Genomic DNA, 21931 nt, shown 5'->3' on the forward strand with positions numbered 1-21931 from the left:
CTTGGTTATTCGACGTGCTGAAACCGAATATGATGCCAGATTTCGTCTAAGTGCAGAAAAAAAACGTGAGTCCCACGATGTCGTATAAACGCATATGTATAATCGACTTTTTCTCGAAGACAAATCGTTCACACGCAAACATCGCGCATTGCACTCGTGTAGTTCGACGAGATGAAGCTATTGCACGCGATTTCATCGGGATACGACAATGTGTACTCAAGTCATATGCCACCATATCGAACACGAATATCAACTCCTTTTATTGAGTTTTTCGTGAGCTGTGGTCGCGAAGAAAACGATGTTGCATCAGTTTCCTTCGTTATTCGACGTGCTGAAACCGAATATGATGCCAGATTTTGTGTAGGTGCAGCCAAAAAAAAGTGATTCCCACGATATCGTAAAAACGCATATGTATAATCGACTTTTTCTCGAAGACAAATCGTTCCCACGCAAACATCGCGCATTGCACTCGTGTAGTTCGACGAGACGAAGCTATTGCACGCGATTTCATCGGGATACGACAATGTGTACTCAAGTCATACGCCACCATATCGAACACGAATATCAACTCCTTTTATTGAGTTTTTCGTGAGCTGTGATCGCGAAGAAAACGATGTTGCATCAGTTTCCTTCGTTATTCGACGTGCTGAAACCGAATATGATGCCAGATTTTGTGTAGGTGCAGCCAAAAAAAAGTGATTCCCACGATATCGTAAAATCGCATATGTATAATCGGCTTTTTCTTGAAGACAAATCGTTCATACGCAAACGTCGCGCATTGCAATCGTGTAGTTCGACGAGAGGAAGCTATTGCACACGGTTTCATCGGCCTACGACCATGTGTACTCAAGTAATATGCCACCATATCGAACCCAAATATCAACTCCTATGATTGAGTTTTTCGTGAGCAGTGGTGGAAAAGAAAACGATGTTGCGTCAGTTTCGTTGGTTATTCGACGTGCTGAAACCGAATATGATGCCAGATTTCGTCTAAGTGCAGAAAAAAAAGTGATTCCCACGATGTCGTAAAGACGCATATGTATAATCGACTTTTTCTTGAAGACAAATCATTGCCACGCAAACATCGCGCATGGCACTCCTGTAGTTCGACGAGACGAAGCTATTGCACGCGGTTTCATCGGTCTACGACAATGTGTACTCAAGTGATAAGCCACCATATCGAACAGGGAATCAACTCCTATGATTGAGTTTTTCGTGAGCTGTGGTCGCAAAGAAAACGATGTTGCGTCAGTTTCCTTCGTTATTCGACGTGCTGAAACCGAATATGATGCCAGATTTTGTGTAGGTGCAGCCAAAAAAAAGTAATTCCCACGACGTCGTAAAAACGCATATGTATAATCGACTTTTTCTCGAAGACAAATCGTTCCCACGCAAACATCGCGCATTGCACTCGTGTAGTTCGACGAGAACAAGCTATTGCACGCGGTTTCATCGGCCTACGACCATGTGTACTCAAGTAATATGCCACCATATCGAACACAAATATCAACTCCTATGATTGAGTTTTTCGTGAGCAGTGGTCGGAAAGAAAACGGTGTTGCGTCAGTTTCCTTGGTTATTCGACGTGCTGAAACCGAATATGATGCCAGATTTTGTGTAGGTGCAGCCAAAAAAAAGTAATTCCCACGATGTCGTAAAAACGCATATGTATAATCGACTTTTTCTCGAAGACAAATCGTTCCCACGCAAACATCGCGCATTGCACTCGTGTAGTTCGACGAGACGAAGCTATTGCACATGGTTTCATCGGCCTACGGCAATGTGTACTCAAGTCATATGCCACCATATCGAACACGAATATCAACGACTATGATTGAGTTTTTCGTGAGCTGTGGTCGCGAAGAAAACGATGTTGCATCAGTTTCCTTGGTTATTTGACGTGCTGAAACCGAATATGATGCCAGATTTCCTCTAAGTGATGCCAAAAAAAGTGATACCTACGATGCCGTAAAAACGCATATGTATAATCGACTTTTTCTCGAAGACAAATCGTTCCCACGCAAACATCGCGCATTGCACTCGTGTAGTTCGATGAGAAGAAGCTATTGCACGCGGTTTCATCGGCCTACGACCATGTGTACTCAAGTCATATGCCACCATATCGAACACGAATATCAACTCCTATGATTGAGTTTTTCGTGAGCTGTGGTCGCGAAGAAAACGATGGTGCATCAGTTTCCGTGGTTATTCTACGTGCTGAACCCGAATATGATGCCAGATTTCGTCTAAGTGATGCCAAAAAAAGTGATTCCTACGGTGTCGTAAAAACGCATATGTATAATCGACTTTTTCTCGCAGACAAATCGTTCCCACGCAAACATCGCGCATTGCACTCGTGTAGTTCGACGAGACGAAGCTATTGCACATGGTTTCATCGGCCTACGGCAATGTGTACTCAAGTCATATGCCACCATATCGAACACGAATATCAACGACTATGATTGAGTTTTTCGTGAGCTGTGGTCGCGAAGAAAACGATGTTGCATCAGTTTCCTTGGTTATTTGACGTGCTGAAACCGAATATGATGCCAGATTTCCTCTAAGTGATGCCAAAAAAAGTGATACCTACGATGCTGTAAAAACGCATATGTATAATCGACTTTTTCTCGAAGACAAATCGTTCCCACGCAAACATCGCGCATTGCACTCGTGTAGTTCGACGAGAAGAAGCTATTGCACGCGGTTTCATCGGCCTACGACCATGTGTACTCAAGTTATATACCACCATATCGAACACAAATATCAACTCCTAGGATTGAGTTTTTCGTGAGCAGTGGTCGGAAAGAAAACGATGTTGCGTCAGTTTCCTTCGTTATTCGACGTGCCGAAACCGAATATGATGCCAGATTTTGTGTAGGTGCAGCCAAAAAAAATTAATTCCCACGATGTCGTAAAAACGCATATGTATAATCCACTTTTCTTGAAGACAAATCGTTCACACGCCAACTTCGCGCATTGCACTCGTGTAGTTCGACGAGACGAAGCTATTGCACACGGTTTCATCGGCCTACAGCAATGTGTACTCAAGTCATATGCCACCATATCGAACACGAATATCAACTCCTATGATTGAGTTTTTCGTGAGCTGTGGTCGGAAAGAAAACGATGTTGCGTCAGTTTCCTTCGTTATTCTACGTGCTGAACCCGAATATGATGCCAGATTTCGTCTAAGTGATGCCAAAAAAAGTGATTCCTACGGTGTCGTAAAAACGCATATGTATAATCGACTTTTTCTCGAAGACAAATCGTTCCCACGCAAACATCGCGCATTGCACTCGTGTAGTTCGACGAGACGAAGCTATTGCACACGGTTTCATCGGCCTACGGCAATGTGTACTCAAGTCATATGCCACCATATCGAACACGAATATCAACTCCTATGATTGAGTTTTTCGTGAGCAGCGGTTGGAAAGAAAACGATGTTGCATCAGTTTCCTTGGTTATTCTACGTGCTGAACCCGAGTATGATGCCAGATTTCGTCTAAGTGATGCCAAAAAAAGTGATTCCCACGATGTCGTAAAAACGCATATGTATAATCGACTTTTTCTCGAAGACAAATCGTTCCCACGCAAACATCGCGCATGGCACTCCTGTAGTTCGACGAGACGAAGCTATTGCACGCGGTTTCATCGGTCTACGACCATGTGTACTCAAGTAATATGCCACCATATCGAACACGAATATCAACGACTATGATTGAGTTTTTCGTGAGCTGTGGTTGCGAAGAAAACGATGTTGCGTCAGTTTCCTTCGTTATTCGACGTGCTGAAACCGAATATAATGCCAGATTTGTGTAGGTGCAGCCAAAAAAAAGTAATTCGCACGATGTCGTAAAAACGCATATGTATAATCGACTTTTTCTCGAAGACAAATCGTTCCCACGCAAACATCGCGCATTGCACTCGTGTAGTTCGATGAGAAGAAGCTATTGCACGCGGTTTCATCGGCCTACGACCATGTGTACTCAAGTTATATACCACCATATCGAACACAAATATCGACTCCTATGATTGAGTTTTTCGTGAGCAGTGGTCGGAAAGAAAACGATGTTGCGTCAGTTTCCTTGGTTATTCGACGTGCTGAAACCGAATATGATGCCAGATTTCGTCTAAGTGCAGAAAAAAAACGTGAGTCCCACGATGTCGTATAAACGCATATGTATAATCGACTTTTTCTCGAAGACAAATCGTTCACACGCAAACATCGCGCATTGCACTCGTGTAGTTCGACGAGACGAAGCTATTGTACACGGTTTCATCGGCCTACGGCAATGCGTACTCAAGTCATATGCCACCATATCGAACACGAATATCAACTCCTATGATTGAGTTTTTCGTGAGCTGTGGTTGCGAAGAAAACGATGTTGCGTCAGTTTCCTTCGTTATTCGACGTGCTGAAACCGAATATAATGCCAGATTTGTGTAGGTGCAGCCAAAAAAAAGTAATTCGCACGATGTCGTAAAAACGCATATGTATAATCGACTTTTTCTTGAAGACAAATCGATCACACGCAAACTTCGCGCATTGCACTCGTGTAGTTCGACGAGACGAAGCTATTGCACGCGATTTCATCGGGATACGACAATGTGTACTCAAGTCATATGCCACCATATCGAACACGAATATCAAGTCCTTTTATTGAGTTTTTCGTGAGCTGTGGTCGCGAAGAAAACGATGTTGCATCAGTTTCCTTCGTTATTCGACGTGCTGAAACCGAATATGATGCCAGATTTTGTGTAGGTGCAGCCAAAAAAAAGTGATTCCCACGATATCGTAAAAACGCATATGTATAATCGACTTTTTCTCGAAGACAAATCGTTCCCACGCAAACATCGCGCATTGCACTCGTGTAGTTCGACGAGACGAAGCTATTGCACGCGATTTCATCGGGATACGACAATGTGTACTCAAGTCATATGCCACCATATCGAACACGAATATCAACTCCTTTTATTGAGTTTTTCGTGAGCTGTGATCGCGAAGAAAACGATGTTGCATCAGTTTCCTTCGTTATTCGACGTGCTGAAACCGAATATGATGCCAGATTTTGTGTAGGTGCAGCCAAAAAAAAGTGACTCCCACGATATCGTAAAAACGCATATGTATAATCGGCTTTTTCTTGAAGACAAATCGTTCATACGCAAACGTCGCGCATTGCACTCGTGTAGTTCGACGAGAGGAAGCTATTGCACACGGTTTCATCGGCCTACGACCATGTGTACTCAAGTAATATGCCACCATATCGAACACAAATATCAACTCCTATGATTGAGTTTTTCGTGAGCAGTGGTGGAAAAGAAAACGATGTTGCGTCAGTTTCGTTGGTTATTCGACGTGCTGAAACCGAATATGATGCCAGATTTCGTCTAAGTGCAGAAAAAAAAGTGATTCCCACGATGTCGTAAAGACGCATATGTATAATCGACTTTTTCTTGAAGACAAATCATTGCCACGCAAACATCGCGCATGGCACTCCTGTAGTTCGACGAGACGAAGCTATTGCACGCGGTTTCATCGGTCTACGACAATGTGTACTCAAGTGATAAGCCACCATATCGAACAGGGAATCAACTCCTATGATTGAGTTTTTCGTGAGCTGTGGTCGCATAGAAAACGATGTTGCGTCAGTTTCCTTCGTTATTCGACGTGCTGAAACCGAATATGATGCCAGATTTTGTGTAGGTGCAGCCAAAAAAAAGTAATTCCCACGACGTCGTAAAAACGCATATGTATAATCGACTTTTTCTCGAAGACAAATCGTTCCCACGCAAACATCGCGCATTGCACTCGTGTAGTTCGACGAGAACAAGCTATTGCACGCGGTTTCATCGGCCTACGACCATGTGTACTCAAGTTATATACCACCATATCGAACACAAATATCAACTCCTATGATTGAGTTTTTCGTGACCAGTGGTCGGGAAGAAAACGATGTTGCGTCAGTTTCCTTGGTTATTCGACGTCCTGACACCGAATATGATGCCAGATTTCGTCTAAGTGCAGAAAAAAAACGTGAATCCCACGATGTCGTTTAAACGCATATGTATAATCGACTTTTTCTCGAAGACAAATCGTTCACACGCAAACATCGCGCATTGCACTCGTGTAGTTCGACAAGACGAAGCTATTGCACGCGGTTTCATCGGTCTACGACAATGTGTACTCAAGTGATATGCCACCATATCGAACACAAATATCAACTCCTATGATTGAGTTTTTCGTGACCAGTGGTCGGGAAGAAAACGATGTTTCGTCAGTTTCCTTGGTTATTCAACGTCCTGAAACCGAATATGATGCCAGATTTCGTCTAAGTGCAGAAAAAAAACGTGAATCCCACGATGTCGTATAAACGCATATGTATAATCGACTTTTTCTCGAAGACAAATCGTTCCCACGCAAACATCGCGCATTGCACTCGTGTAGTTCGACGAGACGAAGCTATTGCACATGGTTTCATCGGCCTACGGCAATGTGTACTCAAGTCATATGCCACCATATCGAACACGAATATCAACGACTATGATTGAGTTTTTCGTGAGCTGTGGTCGCGAAGAAAACGATGTTGCATCAGTTTCCTTGGTTATTTGACGTGCTGAAACCGAATATGATGCCAGATTTCCTCTAAGTGATGCCAAAAAAAGTGATACCTACGATGCTGTAAAAACGCATATGTATAATCGACTTTTTCTCGAAGACAAATCGTTCCCACGCAAACATCGCGCATTGCACTCGTGTAGTTCGACGAGAAGAAGCTATTGCACGCGGTTTCATCGGCCTACGACCATGTGTACTCAAGTTATATACCACCATATCGAACACAAATATCAACTCCTAGGATTGAGTTTTTCGTGAGCAGTGGTCGGAAAGAAAACGATGTTGCGTCAGTTTCCTTCGTTATTCGACGTGCCGAAACCGAATATGATGCCAGATTTTGTGTAGGTGCAGCCAAAAAAAATTAATTCCCACGATGTCGTAAAAACGCATATGTATAATCCACTTTTCTTGAAGACAAATCGTTCACACGCCAACTTCGCGCATTGCACTCGTGTAGTTCGACGAGACGAAGCTATTGCACACGGTTTCATCGGCCTACAGCAATGTGTACTCAAGTCATATGCCACCATATCGAACACGAATATCAACTCCTATGATTGAGTTTTTCGTGAGCTGTGGTCGGAAAGAAAACGATGTTGCGTCAGTTTCCTTCGTTATTCTACGTGCTGAACCCGAATATGATGCCAGATTTCGTCTAAGTGATGCCAAAAAAAGTGATTCCTACGGTGTCGTAAAAACGCATATGTATAATCGACTTTTTCTCGAAGACAAATCGTTCCCACGCAAACATCGCGCATTGCACTCGTGTAGTTCGACGAGACGAAGCTATTGCACACGGTTTCATCGGCCTACGGCAATGTGTACTCAAGTCATATGCCACCATATCGAACACGAATATCAACTCCTATGATTGAGTTTTTCGTGAGCAGCGGTTGGAAAGAAAACGATGTTGCATCAGTTTCCTTGGTTATTCTACGTGCTGAACCCGAGTATGATGCCAGATTTCGTCTAAGTGATGCCAAAAAAAGTGATTCCCACGATGTCGTAAAAACGCATATGTATAATCGACTTTTTCTCGAAGACAAATCGTTCCCACGCAAACATCGCGCATGGCACTCCTGTAGTTCGACGAGACGAAGCTATTGCACGCGGTTTCATCGGTCTACGACCATGTGTACTCAAGTAATATGCCACCATATCGAACACAAATATCAACTCCTATGATTGAGTTTTTCGTGAGCAGTGGTCGGAAAGAAAACGATGTTGCGTCAGTTTCCTTGGTTATTCGACGTCCTGAAACCGAATATGATGCCAGATTTCGTCTAAGTGCAGAAAAAAAACGTGAATCCCACGATGTCGTTTAAACGCATATGTATAATCGACTTTCTCGAAGACAAATCGTTCCCACGCAAACATCGCGCATTGCACTCGTGTAGTTCGACGAGAACAAGCTATTGCACATGGTTTCATCGGCCTACGGCAATGTGTACTCAAGTCATATGCCACCATATCGAACACGAATATCAACGACTATGATTGAGTTTTTCGTGAGCTGTGGTCGCGAAGAAAACGATGTTGCATCAGTTTCCTTGGTTATTTGACGTGCTGAAACCGAATATGATGCCAGATTTCCTCTAAGTGATGCCAAAAAAAGTGATACCTACGATGCTGTAAAAACGCATATGTATAATCGACTTTTTCTCGAAGACAAATCGTTCCCACGCAAACATCGCGCATTGCACTCGTGTAGTTCGATGAGAAGAAGCTATTGCACGCGGTTTCATCGGCCTACGACCATGTGTACTCAAGTTATATACCACCATATCGAACACAAATATCGACTCCTATGATTGAGTTTTTCGTGAGCAGTGGTCGGAAAGAAAACGATGTTGCGTCAGTTTCCTTGGTTATTCGACGTGCTGAAACCGAATATGATGCCAGATTTCGTCTAAGTGCAGAAAAAAAACGTGAGTCCCACGATGTCGTATAAACGCATATGTATAATCGACTTTTTCTCGAAGACAAATCGTTCACACGCAAACATCGCGCATTGCACTCGTGTAGTTCGACGAGACGAAGCTATTGTACACGGTTTCATCGGCCTACGGCAATGCGTACTCAAGTCATATGCCACCATATCGAACACGAATATCAACTCCTATGATTGAGTTTTTCGTGAGCTGTGGTTGCGAAGAAAACGATGTTGCGTCAGTTTCCTTCGTTATTCGACGTGCTGAAACCGAATATAATGCCAGATTTGTGTAGGTGCAGCCAAAAAAAAGTAATTCGCACGATGTCGTAAAAACGCATATGTATAATCGACTTTTTCTTGAAGACAAATCGATCACACGCAAACTTCGCGCATTGCACTCGTGTAGTTCGACGAGACGAAGCTATTGCACGCGATTTCATCGGGATACGACAATGTGTACTCAAGTCATATGCCACCATATCGAACACGAATATCAAGTCCTTTTATTGAGTTTTTCGTGAGCTGTGGTCGCGAAGAAAACGATGTTGCATCAGTTTCCTTCGTTATTCGACGTGCTGAAACCGAATATGATGCCAGATTTTGTGTAGGTGCAGCCAAAAAAAAGTGATTCCCACGATATCGTAAAAACGCATATGTATAATCGACTTTTTCTCGAAGACAAATCGTTCCCACGCAAACATCGCGCATTGCACTCGTGTAGTTCGACGAGACGAAGCTATTGCACGCGATTTCATCGGGATACGACAATGTGTACTCAAGTCATATGCCACCATATCGAACACGAATATCAACTCCTTTTATTGAGTTTTTCGTGAGCTGTGATCGCGAAGAAAACGATGTTGCATCAGTTTCCTTCGTTATTCGACGTGCTGAAACCGAATATGATGCCAGATTTTGTGTAGGTGCAGCCAAAAAAAAGTGACTCCCACGATATCGTAAAAACGCATATGTATAATCGGCTTTTTCTTGAAGACAAATCGTTCATACGCAAACGTCGCGCATTGCACTCGTGTAGTTCGACGAGAGGAAGCTATTGCACACGGTTTCATCGGCCTACGACCATGTGTACTCAAGTAATATGCCACCATATCGAACACAAATATCAACTCCTATGATTGAGTTTTTCGTGAGCAGTGGTGGAAAAGAAAACGATGTTGCGTCAGTTTCGTTGGTTATTCGACGTGCTGAAACCGAATATGATGCCAGATTTCGTCTAAGTGCAGAAAAAAAAGTGATTCCCACGATGTCGTAAAGACGCATATGTATAATCGACTTTTTCTTGAAGACAAATCATTGCCACGCAAACATCGCGCATGGCACTCCTGTAGTTCGACGAGACGAAGCTATTGCACGCGGTTTCATCGGTCTACGACAATGTGTACTCAAGTGATAAGCCACCATATCGAACAGGGAATCAACTCCTATGATTGAGTTTTTCGTGAGCTGTGGTCGCAAAGAAAACGATGTTGCGTCAGTTTCCTTCGTTATTCGACGTGCTGAAACCGAATATGATGCCAGATTTTGTGTAGGTGCAGCCAAAAAAAAGTAATTCCCACGACGTCGTAAAAACGCATATGTATAATCGACTTTTTCTCGAAGACAAATCGTTCCCACGCAAACATCGCGCATTGCACTCGTGTAGTTCGACGAGAACAAGCTATTGCACGCGGTTTCATCGGCCTACGACCATGTGTACTCAAGTTATATACCACCATATCGAACACAAATATCAACTCCTATGATTGAGTTTTTCGTGACCAGTGGTCGGGAAGAAAACGATGTTGCGTCAGTTTCCTTGGTTATTCGACGTCCTGACACCGAATATGATGCCAGATTTCGTCTAAGTGCAGAAAAAAAACGTGAATCCCACGATGTCGTTTAAACGCATATGTATAATCGACTTTTTCTCGAAGACAAATCGTTCACACGCAAACATCGCGCATTGCACTCGTGTAGTTCGACAAGACGAAGCTATTGCACGCGGTTTCATCGGTCTACGACAATGTGTACTCAAGTGATATGCCACCATATCGAACACAAATATCAACTCCTATGATTGAGTTTTTCGTGACCAGTGGTCGGGAAGAAAACGATGTTTCGTCAGTTTCCTTGGTTATTCAACGTCCTGAAACCGAATATGATGCCAGATTTCGTCTAAGTGCAGAAAAAAAACGTGAATCCCACCATGTCGTATAAACGCATATGTATAATCGACTTTTTCTCGAAGACAAATCGTTCCCACGCAAACATCGCGCATTGCACTCGTGTAGTTCGACGAGACGAAGCTATTGCACATGGTTTCATCGGCCTACGGCAATGTGTACTCAAGTCATATGCCACCATATCGAACACGAATATCAACGACTATGATTGAGTTTTTCGTGAGCTGTGGTCGCGAAGAAAACGATGTTGCATCAGTTTTCTTGGTTATTTGACGTGCTGAAACCGAATATGATGCCAGATTTCCTCTAAGTGATGCCAAAAAAAGTGATACCTACGATGCTGTAAAAACGCATATGTATAATCGACTTTTTCTCGAAGACAAATCGTTCCCACGCAAACATCGCGCATTGCACTCGTGTAGTTCGACGAGAAGAAGCTATTGCACGCGGTTTCATCGGCCTACGACCATGTGTACTCAAGTTATATACCACCATATCGAACACAAATATCAACTCCTATGATTGAGTTTTTCGTGAGCAGTGGTCGGAAAGAAAACGATGTTGCGTCAGTTTCCTTCGTTATTCGACGTGCTGAAACCGAATATGATGCCAGATTTTGTGTAGGTGCAGCCAAAAAAAATTAATTCCCACGATGTCGTAAAAACGCATATGTATAATCCACTTTTCTTGAAGACAAATCGTTCACACGCCAACTTCGCGCATTGCACTCGTGTAGTTCGACGAGACGAAGCTATTGCACACGGTTTCATCGGCCTACAGCAATGTGTACTCAAGTCATATGCCACCATATCGAACACGAATATCAACTCCTATGATTGAGTTTTTCGTGAGCTGTGGTCGGAAAGAAAACGATGTTGCGTCAGTTTCCTTCGTTATTCTACGTGCTGAACCCGAATATGATGCCAGATTTCGTCTAAGTGATGCCAAAAAAAGTGATTCCTACGGTGTCGTAAAAACGCATATGTATAATCGACTTTTTCTCGAAGACAAATCGTTCCCACGCAAACATCGCGCATTGCACTCGTGTAGTTCGACGAGACGAAGCTATTGCACACGGTTTCATCGGCCTACGGCAATGTGTACTCAAGTCATATGCCACCATATCGAACACGAATATCAACTCCTATGATTGAGTTTTTCGTGAGCAGCGGTTGGAAAGAAAACGATGTTGCATCAGTTTCCTTGGTTATTCTACGTGCTGAACCCGAGTATGATGCCAGATTTCGTCTAAGTGATGCCAAAAAAAGTGATTCCCACGATGTCGTAAAAACGCATAGGTATAATCGACTTTTTCTCGAAGACAAATCGTTCCCACGCAAACATCGCGCATGGCACTCCTGTAGTTCGACGAGACGAAGCTATTGCACGCGGTTTCATCGGTCTACGACCATGTGTACTCAAGTAATATGCCACCATATCGAACACAAATATCAACTCCTATGATTGAGTTTTTCGTGAGCAGTGGTCGGAAAGAAAACGATGTTGCGTCAGTTTCCTTGGTTATTCGACGTCCTGAAACCGAATATGATGCCAGATTTCGTCTAAGTGCAGAAAAAAAACGTGAATCCCACGATGTCGTTTAAACGCATATGTATAATCGACTTTCTCGAAGACAAATCGTTCCCACGCAAACATCGCGCATTGCACTCGTGTAGTTCGACGAGAAGAAGCTATTGCACGCGGTTTCATCGGCCTACGACCATGTGTACTCAAGTTATATACCACCATGTCGAACACAAATATCAACTCCTATGATTGAGTTTTTCGTGAGCAGTGGTCGGAAAGAAAACGATGTTGCGTCAGTTTCCTTGGTTATTCGACGTGCTGAAACCGAATATGATGCCAGATTTCGTCTAAGTGCAGAAAAAAAACGTGAGTCCCACGATGTCGTATAAACGCATATGTATAATCGACTTTTTCTCGAAGACAAATCGTTCACACGCAAACATCGCGCATTGCACTCGTGTAGTTCGACGAGACGAAGCTATTGTACACGGTTTCATCGGCCTACGGCAATGCGTACGCAAGTCATATGCCACCATATCGAACACGAATATCAACTCCTATGATTGAGTTTTTCGTGAGCTGTGGTTGCGAAGAAAACGATGTTGCGTCAGTTTCCTTCGTTATTCGACGTGCTGAAACCGAATATAATGCCAGATTTGTGTAGGTGCAGCCAAAAAAAAAAATGAGCCGTCATGGGACGCCTGGCAGATGTGAAACATCGTGTGTGTACAAGTAATATGCATAAAAGATAATATTATTACAGGAATTAAATATAGCCTAATGAAAAAATGAAGTATTACGAGATTCTTACAGTAAATGGTAACTTTATTTAATAAACATTTATTTACATGATATAAAAATTCGATATTAGTATCAAGTTGCCACAATTTAAATATTTTCATCTGTGGCTTCAATAATAGTTATATTCGATTTTTCCTCTGCCGGTATTACTGTGACGATTGGTCGATGATAACTAAAGTACGTTACAAAAGTATTGGATGAAACACCATCAAGATATCTCACAAATACAGCATCTATTGTTGTTCCATATTTGGTAGTAGATTCTTTTGGATCGTTATTGATTTGCCATTGAAATTCTTTTTGAAGAAATGTCATTAATGGCATTGATTCAGCTCTTGCAAAATTTACACTGAAATATGCAGCTAAAAATAATGGTAGTTTATGTTTATTCGCTTTAAGAATTATTGAACCTGTTTGACTATAAGGAAATAACCTTTCATGTAAAAATGAAATGAGATGATCCATTTTGTTATTAGGTGAAATGTATATTACAATCATAATTAATTCACTTCCGTCTTGTAGTTTAACATGTGAAGAACACACATTTCCAATAGATGCAATAGTTTAAAATAGTCTGGTACTATTCGATTAATAAAGTCTGACACAACATTGATAGTATGCCTTGTGTTTAACTGATCAGGGTGACGTCCAGTTTCAATAATAATATTTTGTGATCCTTCTGATGATTGTTGGGAACTGAAATATTTAAAACAATATGATATTGAAATACACAAAAAAAAAAAATTTAAGTGTGGCTTCAATATACTCATGAACTCAAATCTTAGTTAATTATTGCAATATATGACTAAAGATTTGCAAGTATAAATTTTATTAATAAATTTTTCTATATTAATTCCTTCATGAATAATAAAAGAATCCTTAATTGAAGATAATATTAATATAATTTATATAAATTATTAATATGATTAATATGAATATAATTAATTAAATATAAAAATATAATAATTACATTTATGGAGACTTGAAAAATACGATCTACTTACTGATGACTTGGTAGTATACCATAGTGTAGTTTCACTTTCTTTGCACAAGGTTGATCACTTTGATCTTCTGAGTTATCACTGTCACACATATTTTATTGTCAAAAATTAAAATGAAAAATTAAATAAAACGCAGGTTATGTGTACCGTAGTAAACAACAACGTCGAACTGAGTGAGAAGCCACGCCGTACACTCTACTACACAGAATATAGATAGGCATACCTTAGTATAGCCTGGCGAATGCTCGCCACGGCAAGTATCGCCAGGCCAACGATTCAGTTTAGGGGTGCGCCTATAGATGTTTCACATCAAAAAGTAATTCGCACGATGTCGTAAAAACGCATATGTATAATCGACTTTTTCTTGAAGACAAATCGATCACACGCAAACTTCGCGCATTGCACTCGTGTAGTTCGACGAGACGAAGCTATTGCACGCGATTTCATCGGGATACGACAATGTGTACTCAAGTCATATGCCACCATATCGAACACGAATATCAACTCCTTTTATTGAGTTTTTCGTGAGCTGTGGTCGCGAAGAAAACGATGTTGCATCAGTTTCCTTCGTTATTCGACGTGCTGAAACCGAATATGATGCCAGATTTCGTCTAAGTGATGCCAAAAAAAGTGATTCCTACGGTGTCGTAAAAACGCATATGTATAATCGACTTTTTCTCGAAGACAAATCGTTCCCACGCAAACATCGCGCATTGCACTCGTGTAGTTCGACGAGACGAAGCTATTGCACATGGTTTCATCGGCCTACGGCAATGTGTACTCAAGTCATATGCCACCATATCGAACACGAATATCAACGACTATGATTGAGTTTTTCGTGAGCTGTGGTCGCGAAGAAAACGATGTTGCATCAGTTTCCTTGGTTATTTGACGTGCTGAAACCGAATATGATGCCAGATTTCCTCTAAGTGATGCCAAAAAAAGTGATACCTACGATGCTGTAAAAACGCATATGTATAATCGACTTTTTCTCGAAGACAAATCGTTCCCACGCAAACATCGCGCATTGCACTCGTGTAGTTCGATGAGAAGAAGCTATTGCACGCGGTTTCATCGGCCTACGACCATGTGTACTCAAGTTATATACCACCATATCGAACACAAATATCGACTCCTATGATTGAGTTTTTCGTGAGCAGTGGTCGGAAAGAAAACGATGTTGCGTCAGTTTCCTTCGTTATTCGACGTGCTGAAACCGAATATGATGCCAGATTTTGTGTAGGTGCAGCCAAAAAAAATTAATTCCCACGATGTCGTAAAAACGCATATGTATAATCCACTTTTCTTGAAGACAAATCGTTCACACGCCAACTTCGCGCATTGCACTTGTGTAGTCCGACGAGAACAAGCTATTGCACGCGGTTTCATCGGCCTACGACCATGTGTACTCAAGTTATATACCACCATATCGAACACAAATATCAACTCCTATGATTGAGTTTTTCGTGACCAGTGGTCGGGAAGAAAACGATGTTGCGTCAGTTTCCTTGGTTATTCGACGTCCTGAAACCGAATATGATGCCAGATTTCGTCTAAGTGCAGAAAAAAAACGTGAATCCCACGATGTCGTTTAAACGCATATGTATAATCGACTTTCTCGAAGACAAATCGTTCCCACGCAAACATCGCGCATTGCACTCGTGTAGTTCGACGAGAAGAAGCTATTGCACGCGGTTTCATCGGCCTACGACCATGTGTACTCAAGTTATATACCACCATATCGAACACAAATATCAACTCCTATGATTGAGTTTTTCGTGAGCAGTGGTCGGAAAGAAAACGATGTTGCGTCAGTTTCCTTCGTTATTCGACGTGCTGAAACCGAATATGATGCCAGATTTTGTGTAGGTGCAGCCAAAAAAAATTAATTCCCACGATGTCGTAAAAACGCATATGTATAATCCACTTTTCTTGAAGACAAATCGTTCACACGCCAACTTCGCGCATTGCACTTGTGTAGTCCGACGAGAACAAGCTATTGCACGCGGTTTCATCGGCCTACGACCATGTGTACTCAAGTTATATACCACCATATCGAACACAAATATCAACTCCTATGATTGAGTTTTTCGTGACCAGTGGTCGGGAAGAAAACGATGTTGCGTCAGTTTCCTTGGTTATTCGACGTCCTGAAACCGAATATGATGCCAGATTTCGTCTAAGTGCAGAAAAAAAACGTGAATCCCACGATGTCGTTTAAACGCATATGTATAATCGACTTTTTCTCGAAGACAAATCGTTCCCACGCAAACATCGCGCATTGCACTCGTGTAGTTCGACGAGACGAAGCTATTGCACATGGTTTCATCGGCCTACGGCAATGTGTACTCAAGTCATATGCCACCATATCGAACACGAATATCAACGACTATGATTGAGTTTTTCGTGAGCTGTGGTCGCGAAGAAAACGATGTTGCATCAGTTTCCTTGGTTATTTGACGTGCTGAAACCGAATATGATGCCAGATTTCCTCTAAGTGATGCCAAAAAAAGTGATACCTACGATGCTGTAAAAACGCATATGTATAATCGACTTTTTCTCGAAGACAAATCGTTCCCACGCAAACATCGCGCATTGCACTCGTGTAGTTCGACGAGACGAAGCTATTGCACACGGTTTCATCGGCCTACGGCAATGTGTACTCAAGTCATATGCCACCATATCGAACACGAATATCAACTCCTATGATTGAGTTTTTCTTGAGCAGCGGTTGGAAAGAAAACGATGTTGCATCAGTTTCCTTGGTTATTCTACGTGCTGAACCCGAGTATGATGCCAGATTTCGTCTAAGTGATGCCAAAAAAAGTGATTCCCACGATGTCGTTTAAACGCATATGTATAATCGACTTTCTCGAAGACAAATCGTTCCCACGCAAACATCGCGCATTGCACTCGTGTAGTTCGACGAGAAGAAGCTATTGCACGCGGTTTCATCGGCCTACGACCATGTGTACTCAAGTTATATACCACCATGTCGAACACAAATATCAACTCCTATGATTGAGTTTTTCGTGAGCAGTGGTCGGAAAGAAAACGATGTTGCGTCAGTTTCCTTGGTTATTCGACGTGCTGAAACCGAATATGATGCCAGATTTCGTCTAAGTGCAGAAAAAAAACGTGAGTCCCACGATGTCGTATAAACGCATATGTATAATCGACTTTTTCTCGAAGACAAATCGTTCACACGCAAACATCGCGCATTGCACTCGTGTAGTTCGACGAGACGAAGCTATTGTACACGGTTTCATCGGCCTACGGCAATGCGTACTCAAGTCATATGCCACCATATCGAACACGAATATCAACTCCTATGATTGAGTTTTTCGTGAGCTGTGGTTGCGAAGAAAACGATGTTGCGTCAGTTTCCTTCGTTATTCGACGTGCTGAAACCGAATATAATGCCAGATTTGTGTAGGTGCAGCCAAAAAAAAGTAATTCGCACGATGTCGTAAAAACGCATATGTATAATCGACTTTTTCTTGAAGACAAATCGATCACACGCAAACTTCGCGCATTGCACTCGTGTAGTTCGACGAGACGAAGCTATTGCACGCGATTTCATCGGGATACGACAATGTGTACTCAAGTCATATGCCACCATATCGAACACGAATATCAACTCCTTTTATTGAGTTTTTCGTGAGCTGTGGTCGCGAAGAAAACGATGTTGCATCAGTTTCCTTCGTTATTCGACGTGCTGAAACCGAATATGATGCCAGATTTCGTCTAAGTGATGCCAAAAAAAGTGATTCCTACGGTGTCGTAAAAACGCATATGTATAATCGACTTTTTCTCGAAGACAAATCGTTCCCACGCAAACATCGCGCATTGCACTCGTGTAGTTCGACGAGACGAAGCTATTGCACATGGTTTCATCGGCCTACGGCAATGTGTACTCAAGTCATATGCCACCATATCGAACACGAATATCAACGACTATGATTGAGTTTTTCGTGAGCTGTGGTCGCGAAGAAAACGATGTTGCATCAGTTTCCTTGGTTATTTGACGTGCTGAAACCGAATATGATGCCAGATTTCCTCTAAGTGATGCCAAAAAAAGTGATACCTACGATGCTGTAAAAACGCATATGTATAATCGACTTTTTCTCGAAGACAAATCGTTCCCACGCAAACATCGCGCATTGCACTCGTGTAGTTCGACGAGACGAAGCTATTGCACACGGTTTCATCGGCCTACGGCAATGTGTACTCAAGTCATATGCCACCATATCGAACACGAATATCAACTCCTATGATTGAGTTTTTCTTGAGCAGCGGTTGGAAAGAAAACGATGTTGCATCAGTTTCCTTGGTTATTCTACGTGCTGAACCCGAGTATGATGCCAGATTTCGTCTAAGTGATGCCAAAAAAAGTGATTCCCACGATGTCGTTTAAACGCATATGTATAATCGACTTTCTCGAAGACAAATCGTTCCCACGCAAACATCGCGCATTGCACTCGTGTAGTTCGACGAGAAGAAGCTATTGCACGCGGTTTCATCGGCCTACGACCATGTGTACTCAAGTTATATACCACCATGTCGAACACAAATATCAACTCCTATGATTGAGTTTTTCGTGAGCAGTGGTCGGAAAGAAAACGATGTTGCGTCAGTTTCCTTGGTTATTCGACGTGCTGAAACCGAATATGATGCCAGATTTCGTCTAAGTGCAGAAAAAAAACGTGAGTCCCACGATGTCGTATAAACGCATATGTATAATCGACTTTTTCTCGAAGACAAATCGTTCACACGCAAACATCGCGCATTGCACTCGTGTAGTTCGACGAGACGAAGCTATTGTACACGGTTTCATCGGCCTACGGCAATGCGTACTCAAGTCATATGCCACCATATCGAACACGAATATCAACTCCTATGATTGAGTTTTTCGTGAGCTGTGGTTGCGAAGAAAACGATGTTGCGTCAGTTTCCTTCGTTATTCGACGTGCTGAAACCGAATATAATGCCAGATTTGTGTAGGTGCAGCCAAAAAAAAGTAATTCGCACGATGTCGTAAAAACGCATATGTATAATCGACTTTTTCTTGAAGACAAATCGATCACACGCAAACTTCGCGCATTGCACTCGTGTAGTTCGACGAGACGAAGCTATTGCACGCGATTTCATCGGGATACGACAATGTGTACTCAAGTCATATGCCACCATATCGAACACGAATATCAACTCCTTTTATTGAGTTTTTCGTGAGCTGTGGTCGCGAAGAAAACGATGTTGCATCAGTTTCCTTCGTTATTCGACGTGCTGAAACCGAATATGATGCCAGATTTCGTCTAAGTGATGCCAAAAAAAGTGATTCCTACGGTGTCGTAAAAACGCATATGTATAATCGACTTTTTCTCGAAGACAAATCGTTCCCACGCAAACATCGCGCATTGCACTCGTGTAGTTCGACGAGACGAAGCTATTGCACATGGTTTCATCGGCCTACGGCAATGTGTACTCAAGTCATATGCCACCATATCGAACACGAATATCAACGACTATGATTGAGTTTTTCGTGAGCTGTGGTCGCGAAGAAAACGATGTTGCATCAGTTTCCTTGGTTATTTGACGTGCTGAAACCGAATATGATGCCAGATTTCCTCTAAGTGATGCCAAAAAAAGTGATACCTACGATGCTGTAAAAACGCATATGTATAATCGACTTTTTCTCGAAGACAAATCGTTCCCACGCAAACATTGCGCATTGCACTCGTGTAGTTCGACGAGAAGAAGCTATTGCACGCGGTTTCATCGGCCTACGACCATGTGTACTCAAGTTATATACCACCATATCGAACACAAATATCAACTCCTATGATTGAGTTTTTCGTGAGCTGTGGTTGCGAAGAAAACGATGTTGCGTCAGTTTCCTTCGTTATTCGACGTGCTGAAACCGAATATAATGCCAGATTTGTGTAGGTGCAGCCAAAAAAAAGTAATTCGCACGATGTCGTAAAAACGCATATGTATAATCGACTTTTTCTTGAAGACAAATCGATCACACGCAAACGTCGCGCATTGCACTCGTGTAGTTCGACGAGACGAAGCTATTGCACGCGATTTCATCGGGATACGACAATGTGTACTCAAGTCATATGCCACCATATCGAACACGAATATCAACTCCTTTTATTGAGTTTTTCGTGAGCTGTGGTCGCGAAGAAAACGATGTTGCATCAGTTTCCTTCGTTATTCGACGTGCTGAAACCGAATATGATGCCAGATTTCGTCTAAGTGATGCCAAAAAAAGTGATTCCTACGGTGTCGTAAAAACGCATATGTATAATCGACTTTTTCTCGAAGACAAATCGTTCCCACGCAAACATCGCGCATTGCACTCGTGTAGTTCGACGAGAAGAAGCTATTGCACGCGGTTTCATCGGCCTACGACCATGTGTACTCAAGTTATATACCACCATATCGAACACAAATATCAACTCCTATGATTGAGTTTTTCGTGAGCAGTGGTCGGAAAGAAAACGATGTTGCGTCAGTTTCCTTCGTTATTCGACGTGCTGAAACCGAATATGATGCCAGATTTTGTGTAGGTGCAGCCAAAAAAAAGTAATTCGCACGATGTCGTAAAAACGCATATGTATAATCGACTTTTTCTTGAAGACAAATCGATCACACGCAAACTTCGCGCATTGCACTCGTGTAGTTCGACGAGACGAAGCTATTGCACGCGATTTCATCGGGATACGACAATGTGTACTCAAGTCATATGCCACCATATCGAACACGAATATCAACTCCTTTTATTGAGTTTTTCGTGAGCTGTGGTCGCGAAGAAAACGATGTTGCATCAGTTTCCTTCGTTATTCGACGTGCTGAAACCGAATATGATGCCAGATTTTGTGTAGGTGCAGCCAAAAAAAAGTGATTCCCACGATATCGTAAAAACGCATATGTATAATCGACTTTTTCTCGAAGACAAATCGTTCCCACGCAAACATCGCGCATTGCACTCGTGTAGTTCGACGAGAAGAAGCTATTGCACGCGGTTTCATCGGCCTACGACCATGTGTACTCAAGTTATATACCACCATATCGAACACAAATATCAACTCCTATGATTGAGTTTTTCGTGAGCAGTGGTCGGAAAGAAAACGATGTTGCGTCAGTTTCCTTCGTTATTCGACGTGCTGAAACCGAATATGATGCCAGATTTTGTGTAGGTGCAGCCAAAAAAAAGTAATTCGCACGATGTCGTAAAAACGCATATGTATAATCGACTTTTTCTTGAAGACAAATCGATCACACGCAAACTTCGCGCATTGCACTCGTGTAGTTCGACGAGACGAAGCTATTGCACGCGATTTCATCGGGATACGACAATGTGTACTCAAGTCATATGCCACCATATCGAACACGAATATCAACTCCTTTTATTGAGTTTTTCGTGAGCTGTGGTCGCGAAGAAAACGATGTTGCATCAGTTTCCTTCGTTATTCGACGTGCTGAAACCGAATATGATGCCAGATTTCGTCTAAGTGCAGAAAAAGAAGTGATTCCCACGATGTCGTAAAGATGCATATGTATAATCGACTTTTTCTCGACGACAAATCGTTCACACGCAAACTTCGCGCATTGCACTCGTGTAGTTCGACGGGACGAAGCTATTGCACGCGGTTTCATCGGCCTATGACCATGTGTACTCAAGTTATATGCCATCATATCGAACACGAATATCAACTTCGATGATTGAGTTTTTCGTGAACTGTGGTCGCGAAGAAAACGATGTTGCATCAGTTTCCGTAGTTATTCAACGTGCTGAAACCGAATATGATGCCAGATTTTGTCTAGGTGCAGCCAAAAAAAAGTGGTTCCCACGATGTCGTAA

The sequence above is a fragment of the Diachasmimorpha longicaudata genome, unplaced genomic scaffold (assembly GCF_034640455.1).
Source record: "Diachasmimorpha longicaudata isolate KC_UGA_2023 unplaced genomic scaffold, iyDiaLong2 ctg00000057.1, whole genome shotgun sequence".
In the NCBI taxonomy this organism is placed as follows: Eukaryota; Metazoa; Arthropoda; class Insecta; order Hymenoptera; family Braconidae; genus Diachasmimorpha; species Diachasmimorpha longicaudata.